Below are 16122 nucleotides of genomic sequence, written 5' to 3'. Positions count from 1 at the left end.
ACCATCTGTCAAGGAGGCTGTGGGAGTCAGTCTTTAATTTAATGCAAAATCTAGGATTTAATTCAACCCTTACATCTCCATCCTAGAATATTCTCCTCTCCTGAGAATCACTTTGTTTGTCTACCAGGAACTGAAGCCTACTCCAGCTAGCTTAAACCAAAGGAAAGTTTTACTAGAAGGAACTAAGGGTGTCTCAAGAATCCAAAAGGCAAGAAAAGTAGTTAGGCCATAGAAGGGACTGGAAGAAAGGACAGAAGATGGTCAGGATTCAAGAAGTAATCTGTTTCTCAGTCTCTCCCTCTCCTCCTCTCTCCTTCTTCCCTTCCCCTTTCTCCATTTTTTATACCTTTTGATTTATATACATATATAAGTGTGCATACATAAACATATGTGTGTGTACATATATAAGTGTGCATACATAAACATATGTGTGTACATATATAAGTGTGCATACATAAACATGTGTGTATATATACATATATAAGTGTGCATACATAAACGTGTGTTTGTGTATATATACATATATAAGTGTGCATACATAAACGTGTGTGTATATATACATATATAAGTGTGCATACATAAACATGTGTGTATATACATATATAAGTGTGCATACATAAACATGTGTGTATATACATATATAAGTGTGCATACATAAACATGTATGTGTATACATATATAAGTGTGCATACATAAACATGTGTTTGTGTATATATACATATATAAGTGTGCATACATAAACATATGTGTGTATATATACATATATAAGTGTGCATACATAAACATGTGTGTATATACATATATAAGTGTGCATACATAAACATGTGTGTATATACATATATAAGTGTGCATACATAAACATGTATGTGTATACATATATAAGTGTGCATACATAAACATGTTTGTGTATATATACATATATAAGTGTGCATACATAAACATGTGTGTGTGTATATACATATATAAACATTCAGACGGCAGCGATTCCTCCCCATCTATGTGAAAGCCTCATTTGGATCCTCAGAACAACTGTAGAGGTCAGGTGAGTGTATTACCATCTTCATTTAATTTTGAGTCAGCTTTACAATCTACAAAATGAATTCTACCAGTCTCACATTAATGGTCTAGCTGGGCCTACATCCAGGATTTCCCAAGTCTTTTCAACTGCTCCTGTCACACAATGTGCTGCCTCCTTCAATCAAATTTATTTTTTAATAAGTTAGTAAACTCAGATAAGAATTACTTCACAACCTGATGAGTAACAACCACCTCTTACATATCTTTTCCCAACATGTTGCTTTCAATTACTACATTAACTTTAAATTGGCCTTGAAAATATTCAAAGAAGGTTATAGACAAGGACAGATACATAAGTGCAGTTCCTTCTGCCTGGGACACTCCTTGTCCCTCTCCCCAGTATACATCTCTTTGCCATCTCCCCCAGTAGGATATAAGCTCTGTGAAGAAGTACCTAGAATAGCACTTGATGCAATGTAGATGCATGATAAACATTTGTTGAATGAATAAATAAACCCATCTCTCTGTTGCAGAGTCTATGGCCCTCCAGGAAATCTGGATCCCCTTACAATGAAAGGAATAACTTTCTCGGAGTCTTTGCTTGATTTTACTTTGGAGAAACTGTATCGAAAGCTTAATACAACTTAGAACAAGAGAAGTAGGTGGGATAATTTTCTAAGAACAGTAAGGTCTTCTCTGAAACCTGCCTAATCCAATAGAAAAAATGAAGGAGAGAACTTAAATAACAGACCCACATTAAAAACAGTAGACATAGACTTATTAATGCTTTGGTTGAGATACTGAAAGGGGACAAAATAGTGACGAGTGGAGCTACTTGGAGAAGACTGAGAATGTGGGTTCCCAGCACCCAGAGCAAAAGGAGAATTGCCATGGGACAGGAAAGGGCAGCTCATCTTCCCTCTAATAACACTGAGAACCCGACTTCTTGCAAGTAAAGAAAAGTCAAATTCAAGGCCACTACAGAGTCCAGAGTACTGGTTTCAAGTACAGCTTTGAGCATAGTTCAAGTAATGTGATTAGGACCAAATTTCTTTCCTTCCACCTCTCTGCCTTCTTCTATCTTGGTTCTATCTTCAGTTGCCTTTCACTCTGGGGCTGTAAGAGATTGCAGTATTTCTAGCCTACATCCTTCTAGCTTCAAGTTTAACAACAGATCACCAGCCCAGGTTGGGTGCATGAGACAAGTGCTTGGGCCTGGTGCACTGGGAAGACCCAGAGGGATCGGATGGAGAGGGAGGTGGGAGGGGGGACCGGGATGGGGAATACATGTAAATCCATGGCTAATTCATTTCAATGTATGACATAAACCACTGCAATGATGTAAAGTAATTAGCCTCCAACTAATAAAAATAAATGGGAAAAAAAAAAGAGTTAATCTGCTTTGGTGACATCAATTACCCATGTCCCAGAATTGAGTCTCATTAACTCTGATTGGCCAGACCTGGGTCAGATATCCATCTCCAACCCAACTACTGTGGCTAGCAGAATGGCATGTGTAGATTGACCCGTGCCTAGGTCTCATGCTCCATTGTTAAAATCAAGTATGGAGTCAACTTCTTTTGAAACACATAGACTAAGAGTAGGGAGAAAGATGGCTCCCCTCAATGGACTATTAGAGTGTATGTTTCCTAAAAAGGCAAAGTAGATATTAGACTAAAAAACAACTAGTGCTTAATCCATTTTCGAACTAAGACCTAGTGTATCTTATCCTAGTTGGCCAAGAGTACGCTTTAGGATTCTGCTTTTTGGAATTCCTCAAAACAATCAGAGGTGGTATAAATTTGGGAGACAAATGTAAATTAACATCTGGCTCCAGTTTATATTTGCTATGTGAACTAAAGCAAGATATTTAACCTCACTGGTCAATTTCTTATTTATAACATAGTGATAATTTTTCCCCATAGAATTATTAGGACTTGAGTAAAATATGTATCTATATTTCTTAGCTCAATGACTGTCTAGTAAATTCCAAAAAGGATAGCTACAATGATGATATTAATCACAATGGTATCTGGAACTACATCACTGCTAGTAGAACTTAGTTACTAACCTATTTCTCTATTCCACTACACTCAGCATACTCAAAGAAGGCATAGTTCGCCCAAAGAAGGTGCTGTGGCCATCCTAGCCCATGTGTTCTACCTTTCTTTGATCTACCATCTCAGGTCTATGAAACTAAGATTTCATTAGTCTTATTTTTTTGACATCTTAATGTATGTTAGGGCTTTCCTGGTGGCTCAGCTGGTAAAGAATCTGCCTGCGATGCAGGACACCTGGATTTGATTCCTGGATTGGGAGGATCCCCTGGAGAAGGGAATGGCTACCAATTCCAGTATTCTGACCTGGAGAATTCCATGCACTCTACAGTCCATGGGGTCGTAAAGAGTTGGACACCACTGAGTGACTTTCACTTTACTTCACTGTATGTTAAAGCAAAATAGGGCCTCTCTAGTGACTCAGACAAAGAATCTGTCTGCAATGCAGAAGACCCAAATTCTATTCCTGGGTCAGGAAGATCCCCTGGAAAAGGGGATGGCTCCCCACTCCAGGATTCTTGCCTGGAGAATTCATGAAGAGTGGAGCCTGGTGGGCCAGAGTCCATGGGGCTGCAAAGAGTTGCCCATGACTGAGCAACTAGGTGCACACACAAAGCAAAGATATTTTATCTTTGCCACAAAAGGTTAACTAGCTCTACCTTTTAAAAAGGCAAAACTCTATCACTGAAAGAGAAAACTATCAAATCCCTTTGGAAAGCTGACCAAAGACTGAAAACCCTGTTTAAAACAAGCACATTTTGCCTCCAGGTCACACTCTCTGCATCTGTAATTTTGGCGTACTCTACAAAACCCCCTTTTCTTGGGCAACTGAAACATTCAGTTTATCACCCCCTGTTGCTAGGGCTTAATGAAGCTGGTTCATTGACAGCAATAGGCAAATTTTCTTAATATTTCTCAGCATCTTCCCTGCGTCAAGCAAAATGGAACTTTCATCTTAAATATTAAAACCTCATATTTCTGCTTTTCTTTGAACATGCTGCCTAAACTACAGGCTCTCAGTGACACTGGGAAGGACTTACTTGGACCATTAGATGGAAGGCAATATTTCTCTGTACATTTTAGCAGTCTGTGTTTCTAATGCTTTCTCTATGTCCTTTCTTTGCCTTTCGCAAGACTAGCAAATCCTCAGAAGGCCTCTTGGCACTATCCATAATTCAGCTTGTCCTCATTCAATTTGATTCTACTTTAGAATAAATAATAGCTCATTATGGTCACTTTTGTCACACTGTGAGTATCCCTGACATCAGAGGAGAAATTCAGTTTTATCATTTGGGTTACAATCTGAAGTATTCTTAGTACATGTTTTTTGTGTTTTTTTGGTATTAAAATTTTCATAAGAGTTTAACATCTCTTTTCATGGGACATTTTTTTAAGTCTATTTTTCTAACATCTCTACAAGGAGGTAGATTGGGGACAATTAGGCCACTCAAATGATGTTACAGCCTTCAGATTTACTTTAGGAAATGTTAGATGGCAAGAAGAATTTTATATTAGAGAGTATATAGTCTCAGGAGATGGAGAAGGAAATGGCAAACCACTCCAGTGTTCTTGCCTGGAGAATCCCAGAGACGGGGGAGCCTGGTGGGCTGATGTCTGTGGGGTCACACAGAGTCGGACACGACTGAAGTGACTTAGCAGCAGCAGCAGCAGTCTCAGGAGAAAACTCTAAACTGTATAACTCCTTGATAACATTCAAAATACTTTTTCTTCATCATGCAGCTATGAGAGCCCCACAGGCAAAAGTTTAAAAATAAAACAGAACACCAATGAAACTAATCGCAGCTCATCACATGTTGTCATGAGGTGGCTAAAACCAGCACATATTCTCTGCTAGTTAAAAAAAAAAAAAAAAAGAATCCTTGCATGAGATATTCACTTTGTTAAACCTATCTGCATAACGACCGCAAAAACAATGATTCTGATATTTTTTTCTCTTTAAAATAAATAAAACTTCTAGAAGAAAACACTTCCAGGCTACATTCTCCTGGACTAATGAAGTCAGAACAGAGCATTTTTTTTCCATGATTGTCATGAAAATGAAATTTCTCAAGTTAAGTCTTTCTAACCAGGCAATTTGACAACACTAACACCCTTGTTCTTCAACAACAGCTTGTTTCCCTAGAAGACATCTGCTTTTAAGATATTAAGAAGTGTTCTGTTTAAAAACCAAATCCTATTTATGAACCTTGATTTTCTCCCACTCAAATTTTACCTTTGCTTTCAAAAGACAAAGATACATTTTGATTCCTTGGGATTTTTATATCATCTTCCTTTCAGACTTACAGTCACTATTCTTTTATGAACTTCTTAAGATTACAGTGTTTGCTGGAATTTGAAGGAAACCAAAGTCTTGGGATATTATACAAGGCTTTATGTCAGAGAACATGCTCCCAACCCACATGAGTGAGTTCCAGGTGAGCAGAGAGGATGGTGGTAAAGTCAATAATTACACGAGACTTCCCTGCTCCCTCCGATAATTCATGCTAGCTTTCTTATGAGCTCATCCTTGCTTGCTCCATCCTTATGGAGCTTACAGACAGAAAAGAAGGTCCTTCATTCATGTTTCTCTGGGCCCTGGCAGTCACTCAGCTAGTCTTGGCTATGCATGTCATTCAAGATCAGACACTGGGTTCTCCTCCCTCTTGGGCTCAGCCTGGCATCTAGAGCTCTTCTTCTGAAAGAGGTTCCAATGACTCAGCCTGATTCCCTTTCCTCTTGAGTCATCACTGCATTTTTTATTCCTTGGGTTTGCTGCTACCCCCACCATCAAGTTGGCTGAATGATGCTGAATGTATCAACTCTGCTTCTTAGCAGATACCAATGATATCATTTTTCATTTAATGCTCTTAAAGAAAACCACTAAGGAGAAAACAAAGTCATCAACATGGAGATGTTATCGAGTTACTAACAAATCAAGTGGCAGGCCATTTATACTCCAGCCCACCTGTTTTACTACTGGGATGGAATGAAAAATCCATGCCCATGGGCCTGAAGAGTGAACATAACCAGCCTTTCAGGGGCTCACCAGACCAGATGACGCCCAGTTCTCCTGGCCCCTAACACCCAAGGACAGGAACCCTTGGAGCATCTACTCAGAGGGCAAGACTCCACCAAGACCCAGAAGCGAGAAAGTCAGATGGGATCAGAAGACAGGGCCTCTGCTCTGTGAGATCTGGGTCACCCCTGTGGGATACATCCTCTGATGAGGCCCATTTTGAAGAGAACTCTGGTGCTTCAAGAAGTGAACTTTGCCAAGGTCACACAGCTAATAAATGAACTCCCCCCGACCCTGCAATCTGCCTGACTCTGGAACTCTTGACCCCTCTGCTCACAAGGGGTAAGTTTCCATGTGAAACTTTCCACGACCCTCCAGGGCAATTCTTTCTTGCCTCCCCTCTATCCTAAAGAATTTTTAGTGGTTGTGTCAATGCATGCATGCTAAATTGCTTTCGTTGTGTCTGATTCTTAGCAACCCTATGGACTATAAAGCCTGCCAGGCTCTTCTGTCCATGGAATTCTCCAGGAGAGAATACTGCAGTGGGTTGCCATTTCTTTTAACAATGGATCATCCCAACCCAGGGATCAAACCCAAGTCTTATGTCTCCTGCATTCACAGGTGGGTTCTTTACCACTAGTACCACCTGGTGCAAATAGAAACAAGAGGCTGTGTTTCCTCTGCCCTTCTCACTAGCAGCTTCAGGTCCCAGATGTAAATATGCATCTTGTGGGAGAGGCGGAGCCAGTTCTAACCGCCTAGGGAACCAGCCTGGGTTCAGGGTTGGAGACAGGCCTGCACCATGGGATGGGGGACAGATCAAGGCACATCCCATCCACGTTCCAGGGAGAGGGTCCTGAAAGCAAAGAGAGGCTTTAGAGGAGAGGACATTGATGGGGGCTCACAGAACAGGAGAAGCTGGGAGGAAGGACTGGGGACACCACAACAGAGAAAAGTTGTCACACAAAGAGGGGAGCAATTTTCTGTCACTGCCGCGAACTGGAAACCATAGAGAAAGAAAGACTGCTAAAGCTTTAGGAAGCCTTGTGGGTGGAAGCCTCTGTAAAATATCTAAGCATACTAAGTCATTGCAGTCATGTCCAACTCTGCGTGATCCTATGGAATGTAGCCCACCAGGCTCCTCTACCCATGGATTCTCCAGGCAAGAATAACTGGAGTGGGTTGCCATGCCCTCCTCCAGGGGATCTTCCCTAAAATATCTATACCACCCTTCTCAAAAACATGTGGTTTTAACAACAACAAAAATATTCAAGTCTTCTTAAATTAGTTTGTTCTTTTGTTCCTGGGCCACATTAGACTCGGGGATTTTTTTAAGTTACAGAGAAAACAAACCTGACCACCATTGCTACTTCTTTGAAAATAACTAGAAAACCTCTCTGATATGATTCATCCTACCCATGAGTGCTGCTGCTAACTGTAACTCCAGTAGACACTGGCTCCTTTTTAAGTCAAAAGCAATTTTTAAAAACACAAAACCTGATAAATTGGGCATTAGAGGTTTGTTTGTTTGTTTTTTAAGCAATCCAGGAGAAAAGAAAAATCCTAGCAAAACATAATCAGCTCCCTGGAGAGCAGAAAATAAACCATAAATACAATGACTAGATGGCTTGCATCCAAAGTGATAAAAATATAGTTTGATTATGGGGACTCAGCAGGGATGTGGGTTTCCCTAATAAATATCTTGTTTCCAGGTGAGCATTTGAGACCCTAGAAGACTCTGGGAGCATGTACATGTATTCAGAGGTCATTAGTCATCTTTTAGTGGACCATTATGCCAATTTCTCACCTTAGTGAAGTCTCTAGTTGAGAGTCCATTAAACTATATTTGCTCTTCAGAGACTGACTTCCTGATCTACAAGGCAAAGTAATGAAATAGCAATACTCATATCAGGAGATGAAACTAAGGAGTCAGCTAAGCAGGAAATAATTCACCTGGTAAATACTCAGAAAAAAAAAATGCTAAAATGTTGGAAGCAACAATCTTAATACCAAGTTAACTCCCAAGCTGCTGAAAATATGACTCACTTTGTTAACAAAAGTGGGTTTTTTAGACTCTTCAGGAAGCCATTACCTGAAATAGAGGCTGGTTCTGGGAATACAAGGCTCAGGGAATATTTTCTTCCTTGAACTAGAATACAAGCTGCTCCAATAAAAGTGGATCCTCCAGCAGACAAGGAACTCCTATAACTTCTTACCCAGATCTACCATTGCTAAGAGCAACAGTAAGTTATATACTGTCATGAGATATTCAGGAGCCTAAAGAACAAGGAATCCCAGTGCCTTCATTTTTTCCATTCTTTTTAATTAAGGTAAGTTTCAAATAAAACACAATGACTCTATTTTAAAATATACAATTCAGTGGCGTTTAGAACACTCACAACGTTGTGCGACCATCACATCTAGTTCCAAAACACTTTCATCACTCACTCCAGAAGAAAACCTTGTACCCACTCAACAGTGACTTCCCATTTCCCCTCCCCCCAGTCCCTGGCAACCAGTAGCCCGCTTTCTCTGCAGACTTAACTATTCTGGGTATATCATGTGAGTTAAATCATACAAATATGCAATATTTGGTCCCTGGCTGCTTCTACATAGCATAAGATTTTTGAGATGCACCCATGTGGTAGCACTTATTAGTACTTCATTATTTTTCACAGCTGAGTAACATTCCATTGTATGGATAGATCACATTTTGTTTATCCGTTCACCAGTTGATGGACATTTGAGTTGTTTTTACCTTTTGGCTCTATGAATGCTGCTGCTATGGCTGGGGCCCTTACTAATATAGTTTATTCCTATAAAGCACCTTAAAACCCTCAACAAGTTGCATACTATACCTCATTGTATCCTCTAATAAGATCCTCCCGATTCATTTCTCAGATACAAAATACTTGTTCCAAAAGGTATATTCTAAGCAGCCCACTCGGCCATTATTAAGTGGCAGGACCCAGGTCCTTTGACTGTTAGTAGAGAGCTCTGTACTCCACACTTGTAGACCTCTGGTCCTTAACTCGACCTTATTTTCATCTGGAACCAATTTTCCTTGGGAAGGTAAGGCCATGCGAATTCATACTCCAAACTCTATTCAAAACTGTGGCTAGATGCAGTTCTTAGAAAGTTGGTATTGGATTTTCTCTTTATAGTCTGGGATCTGATACAGTGTCTCTCTAGCACAGAGCCTGAGCCAAAAGGTCTGCAGGGAGCAGAAGGAAAAGGATGGGGATAAAAAGGAAGAAGGAAGAATGACAGGCACCAGGCAGATGCAGTATCACGGTTGGGAGGATATTTGTTCCTGCGGTTTCCTGAGATTTTGCCCCTTTTACACACAGTGGGGACACCAGTCAGGGGAGCCTTGGAGCAAGTCCAGACTATAAGCAAAATCAGTGGTAGAAAGTTCCGGGGTCAAACCCCCACTCTGCAAATTTCCTGCCATGACATCAGGGCTTTTTCTCATTCCTATTTTAAAACAATTTGGCTATCTAAAAAACAAGCCAATATGAAAACTAATAACAAGAGTCATAGCAAAAAATACTTCCTAAAGGGTGTTAATTCCATCATCTCACTGCCAAGGTTGTATTACCCACAGCATGCTCTGTGTCCAGGAGAAATCATGGCTCTGGGTACACTGTTCTTCTAGCCAAGTCAATCCTAGATTTATAATCCTACACACAAAGTACAGAGTTTCTAGGACACTGGACAGGTCCCAGAAGATGGATTCTGATCCTTGAAGCACTCTATAATCATAAAATCTCAGAAACTTGTCCAAGTAATATTCCCAATCTGTATGCCATTGCAATACATATTAAAAAATTATCCTCCTACACTGTGTTGGGTTAAGTAGCTAGCTGCTCACAGCTGGAAGTAATGAGTCTGGGCCTGCTAGCTGAGAGGAAAGGGAAACTTTTCTTTTTAAACAGAAGAAAACAAAACCCCAGTCAACCAAATCAGCAACTGATCCCAGCATATTACCTTACAGTAAGAATTTAGTGCTTAAAATTTTCTTCCCTTTTTCTTGTTGACCTTTCACATTAGCATTATATAATCCTTATAGTGTCTCTTAGAAGTAGGTGGTATTATTCCCATTACATATATGGGGAGACTGAAGCTAAGAGTAACTGATTTATCCAGCTGACAAGTATCAGATCCACTGCTCTAAACCAGGGCTGATTAAATTTGTTGTTCATGACACAATTTGTTCCCAAACTTGGATATACATCAGAACGAGGAAAGCTTGTTAAGAAACAGATTCCCAAAGATGGACCCATGGGATCCGTGCTTCTGATAAGCCCCCAGGTGCAGCCCGTCTTGGGCCCACATTCAGGAACCATTGCCAAACTGACATCCCACCACATTGGTCCAGAGAGCTTAAATCTGACCAAGTGTTCACCATTGCCCAGTAGTTACCCACTGACTTGGCCTGACCAAGCTTTCATCAGGCCTCTCTCCTCCTCACAAGCCTCTGAACTTTGACCCCAAGCCCGAGCAAGAACTTTCAATAAAATGCATGTCTGTCATGCTCCCTGGTTGTGCCCCAACCTGTGTCTGTCTGCCCTCTGGTCACTTACCTTATTTCCCCTCAAAATTCTCCTAGCCCTGCTTTCCCCTCCCTGTAAAAGAAAAGGCTTTTCCTGTTTGGTTTTGAGATGCTTGTAGATCCTGAGATCTGAGTGTGCACCCTCTTGCAACAGCCTTTGTGAATAAAGTCACTGCTTACTCAAATCCAGGTTTGTTTTTTATTGACAAAGCCCTCAGTTACCGACTAGGCCTCAAGCTTCACAGAGGTTCCTCCACAAGGGGGAAAAAACCACACATTATTTTGGGTTCTTTTGTGTAGACAGCAAACTGGCTGGGAGTTTCAGCCCCTGGCCCGCTTTGGGGCACCATCTCAGGCTGACGTGTGTTAATGCCCACTGTGGACCTTTCTGACCTGGGCTTCAGAACTCAATCCCTGGCATTTGAACATCAAGCCCTATGGTGACCCTAAGATAACAGACTTGGTATTTTCTCCAGTTTTTTTCCCTCACAACTTGAAGATAAAGGTATCTGCCATGAAATACTTCTCTCTGGAGATGCACCAGCATGCTTGTGAGCATCCTCCATAAACACTTTGCAGAGTTGTCAAGGCTCCTCCTGTCAAAGGCATCTTGAAAACTATTTTCCTCTAAGGAGCTGCCTCCCTAGGCTTTTCTCCACTCAAGGTGGAGACGCACACTTTATATAAACTATGACTAAGCAGAATCTAAACAGTGTCAGGCTGCCCCCGCATGCCTGTATCTCCCAGCTGAACACTTGGCCTTGGCTTTGCAGAACTCTTGCCAGTAAATCACCCAGATTCCCAAGATGCAGATTATGGGAAGACGAGAGTGCCAAATAATGAAATTAAAAGATCTTTTCTCTAAATGTAGAATCTCTTTCCACCTGAATTAGAAAGCATTAGGCTGTTTCTAGTCTGATGCTTGGGATGATTTCATTTGAGAGTTGTTTCTACAAATAATTACATAATTATGCTCTGTTACACAATTCTATGATGTTGCCAACTTTGTCTTTCAAGCAACAGAAGTCAACACAATCAACATTTGTTTTTTTCTTAAAATTATGACAATCAAAAGCAATGCTGCATATGCAGTGCTACCAAGACAGTTCTAAAGCTTTCCAAGAGGCAGTGCTTTGTCTTCTCTACTCTCCTAGAGACTCAAAATAAAAAGTGACCAATAGGTTAGCAGGGGCTTCCCTGAAGGCTCAGATGGTAAAGAATCTGCCTGCAATGCAGAAGACCCAGGTTTGATCCCTGAATCGGGAAGATCCTCTGCAGAAGGGACTGGCTATCTGATCCAGTATTCTTGCCTGGAGAATTCCACACAGAGAAACCTGGCAGGCTACAGTCCATGGGTTCGCAGAGAGTCAGACGCGAGTGAGCAACTAACAAACACAATAGGTCAACAAGCAGCAGCACGTATTGGAAGAAAAACCCTGGAGGGAAAACAGCCAGGTTTCAGTACCAGTTCCCCACCTGTCTAAGGCAAGTTCCATCTTAGGCAAGTCAACCACTTCGAGTCCAAAGTTTGTTAATCTGTAAAAGTAGGCATGAATAGCATACAATCTAGCCTACCTCATTTGGTTGAGAAAATGAAGCAATTTGAAAGCACTTTAAAAACAGTAAAGTGTTTTAGAAAAGCAAAGCAATAAACAAACACAAAGTGCCATCATTAAAACCTTCAACCCATCCCAGCACAGCTGCTAGGTACCCTTTATTTTACTCCTCCAGAGAAAAGAGAACAATTCTCACCCTTGTAATATATCTTGAAATCTTCATGAATGACTTTCCCTTGTAATATATCCTGAAATCTTCATGAATGACTTTGTCCAAAACACTGACTGACTGTACAGGTAAATGGCAGTATGTTAACAAAGCAGCCTAAGATAAATCTTAGGTAATATATACACTCGGATTTAAGTACAACAGAACTCCACTAAGGCCTCATTTGAGTTCTTACAGGAATTAAGCAATCAATTTACATAACTCAGTAGAAATGGTTGTATACATAAAGGTGCAGATTTCTGTCTTTGAAATGGACAAGAAACTTGAAATATTTTTCCAAACAAATCTTTTCATAATCTCTCAAATACATTCTGTTTTCTCATGTTGGACCTAGCATAGAGAATTACTGTATTTCCATCACCTTGGAGAGGAGGAAACGGAAGCCCAAAATGAACATATCAGTCAAGAAGACCTTTTAAGTATCTGTAATGTTTCTCTAGCACTGAGCCTGGAAAAGATGTTGAAAGTTCAGTTTCTGCCTTGTGTGAGTTTACCTTGTCAGGGGGGCAGGAGTCTCCATGGCCTGGGGCGCTAACTGAAGAGCTTGCGGAAGACTGAGTTCAGAATTAAGGCTTTAGAAGTAACTGTCACCACAAACATTCCAAAACAGAGCTAGGACCCAGTGTGCCTGGGGCCCTCTTCCACCAAATCTCACTCATCTTTAGCGGTGCTCAAAGTCCAACCTTGGGGCCAGCAGCAGAGAGAGCAGAGCGTTGTTAGAACTGCACTGTTCTCCAGACCCACGCCAGACGGCTAAAAAGCTTTGAGGGTGGGGCCCAGCAATGGTTTACCAAGCCCTCCAGGTGATTCTGATGCACAATTAAGTGTGAGCATCTCCGCTCACTTCACAGCATAGCAGAAAAAGAATGACACCTCTGGTTTTAGGATGCTGCCCCTAGTGCCTGAAGTGGTCCTGGGTTCAGTGCATACTCCCTTCATGTGCCACTTTTTATCATTTTTATCATTAGGAAAAATTTAAGTCATGTTGAAATTGTGGATAACCCATTAGTCAAATCCACTTCACCTGCCTTCACGAATCAAGGTCGTTTTTAAGACTTGCAATTCCTCCAAGCTGCCCATAGCCTACACAATAAGATGTTTGCCTGAGTTGTTTTCCAGAAACTTAGAGTCAACTGTTGTCTAGTTGGAACTGAGCTAGTTAAAACTGGATGGGACCACCGACTCCTCCAACTGGGCATGCATATCTAAACTTTGACCTTTTGATGTCAGAGGGTAGAAAACTCCACACTCAGATGGTGCTAAGCTCCTCCATCTATTAAAGTGCAGAGGCCTGCAGCTTAGTTAGGTGTCAGCAGAAGGAAGATTATAGCACCTTTTTCCAGTCACCTTTCTCCACCTCCACATGCCCCAAATGGCCCTGCTTCTTTAATCTTTATCCCATAAATATCCCTGCCCCTTGCCTTTGTGGAGGATCTGAAACTGGTTCTCCTGTCTCCTCACTTGGCTCCCTTGAGAATAAGGTTTGCTCTATTGCACTGCACAACTCCAGGGCTGTGTTTTACACAGTATAACCTGAGTTATATAACACTACAGTTTTGACCACAGTTCACATTTTTAGGAATATCTTCCAAATACATATATCCTCCAAATTGAATCAATGGTATATATCCTTTTAGAAACTATTTTTTCAATGAAAGATATAATCATGAATACTTTGTCTTTAATATTTCTAATTACCCATCTCATAATGACAGCACAGTAGCCCTCTTATGAATAATTACGTTATGTGTTAGTTGCTCAGTCGTGTCTGACTCTTTGCAACCCCATGAATCGCAGCACGCCAGGCCTCCCTGTCCATCACAAACTCCCGGAGTTTACTCAAAGTCATACCCATCGAGTCGGTGATGCCATCCAGCCATCTCATCCTCTGTCGTCCCCTTCTCCTCCTGCCCTCAATCCCTCCCAGCATCAGGGTCTTTTCCAATGAGTCAACTCCTCACATGAGGTGGCCAAAGTATTGGAGTTTCAGCTTCAGCATCAGTCCTTCCAATGAACACCCAGGACTGATCTCCTTTAGGAGGGACTGGTTGGATCTCCTTGCAGTCCAAGGGACTTTCAAGAGTCTTCTCCAACACCATAGTTCAAAAGCATCAATTTTTCGGTGCTCAGCTTTCTTCACAGTCCAACTCTTACATCCATACATGACCACTGGAAAAACCATAGCCTTGACCAGACGGACCTTTGCTGGCAAAGTAATGACTCTGCTTTTTAATATGCTATCTAGGTTGGTCATAACTTTCCTTCCAAGGAGCAAGCACCTTTTAATTTCATGGCTGCAGTCACCATCTGCAGTGATTTTGGAGCCCAAAAAAATAAAGTCTGACACTGTTTCCACTGTCTCCCCATCTATTTCCCATGAAGTGATGAGACCAGATGCCATGATCTTAGTTTTCTGAATGTTGAGCTTTAAGCCAACTTTTTCACTCTCCTCTTTCACTTTCATCAAGAGGCTTTTTAGTTCCTCTTAACTTGTTTATGCCTGCTCAATTAAATATGTTAAGCTTTATCTTTATCATAGAAGCATCTAGCTCAACATCAAATCAATGAGAAAACACATGGATTGGTCTGCATGTTGCTGTGTTAAAGTGAACTGAGATCCTATGACAGTTCTAGTTGTAATATTTTTAAGAACCTCCATACTGTTTTCCATACCAGTTACACCATTTTATATTCCCACCAACAGTGCACAAGGGTTTCAATTTCTCCACCTCCTCACTAAAACTAGTTATACAGCAATCCCACTCTGGTTATATATCCAAAAGAAATAAAAGCAAGATCTCAAAGAGATATTTTCACACCCATGTTTACAACAGCATCTTTCACAAGAGTCAGAGGTAGAAGAAACTGAAACATCCATTGACAGATGAATGGACTAATAAGATGTGGAATATACATGAACTGGAATATTACTCAGCCTTAAAAAGGAAGGAAATCCCATCACACACTGCAACGTGGATGAACGTTGAGGACATTAGACTAAGTGAAATAATCCAGTCACAAAAAGACAACTACAATATTATTCCACTTATGAAGGATCTAAGGTAGTCAAATCGATAGAAACAGAGAGTAGAATGATGGTTATCAGGACTGCAGGGAAGAAAGAAAAAACAGTTTTTTAATGGGTAGAGAGCTTCAATTTGACAAGATGAGAAAGTTCTGGAGATGTTTTGCAACAATGTGAATACACTTAACACTACTGAACACTTAGCAACAGTTAGGATGATAAATTTTATGTTATGATTTTTTTACCACAGTGAAAAAGAGAAAGAAAAAAGTGCACTCAGCTTCATGTCTAAGCACTGCCTACTGGGTCTAATGTTCTGTGTGCTCACTCATAAAACCTGCATCTAAAAGAGTCTAGGAGCTTCCCAGTTGGCACTAGTGGTAAAGAACCCACCTGCCGATTCAGGAGATGTAAGAGACATGGGTTCGATCCCTGGAGGAGAACATAGCAACTCACTCCAGTGTTCTTGCCTGGAGAATCCCATGAACAGAGGAGTCTGGTGGGCTACAGTCCATAGGGTTGCAGAGTCGGACACGACTGAAACAACTTAGCATGGAACAGCATAAAAGAGTCAAACTCAGAGAAGCAAAGAGTCTGGTGGTTGCCAAGAGCCAGGAGGGACAGAGATATGAAGAGCTGCTGTTTGATGGGGGTAATGCTTCAGTCA

This window comes from Odocoileus virginianus, chromosome 2 (genome assembly GCF_023699985.2).
Source record: "Odocoileus virginianus isolate 20LAN1187 ecotype Illinois chromosome 2, Ovbor_1.2, whole genome shotgun sequence".
In the NCBI taxonomy this organism is placed as follows: Eukaryota; Metazoa; Chordata; class Mammalia; order Artiodactyla; family Cervidae; genus Odocoileus; species Odocoileus virginianus.
The sequence above is the reverse complement of the archived record's forward strand: the minus strand, read 5'-3'. Positions refer to the sequence as shown.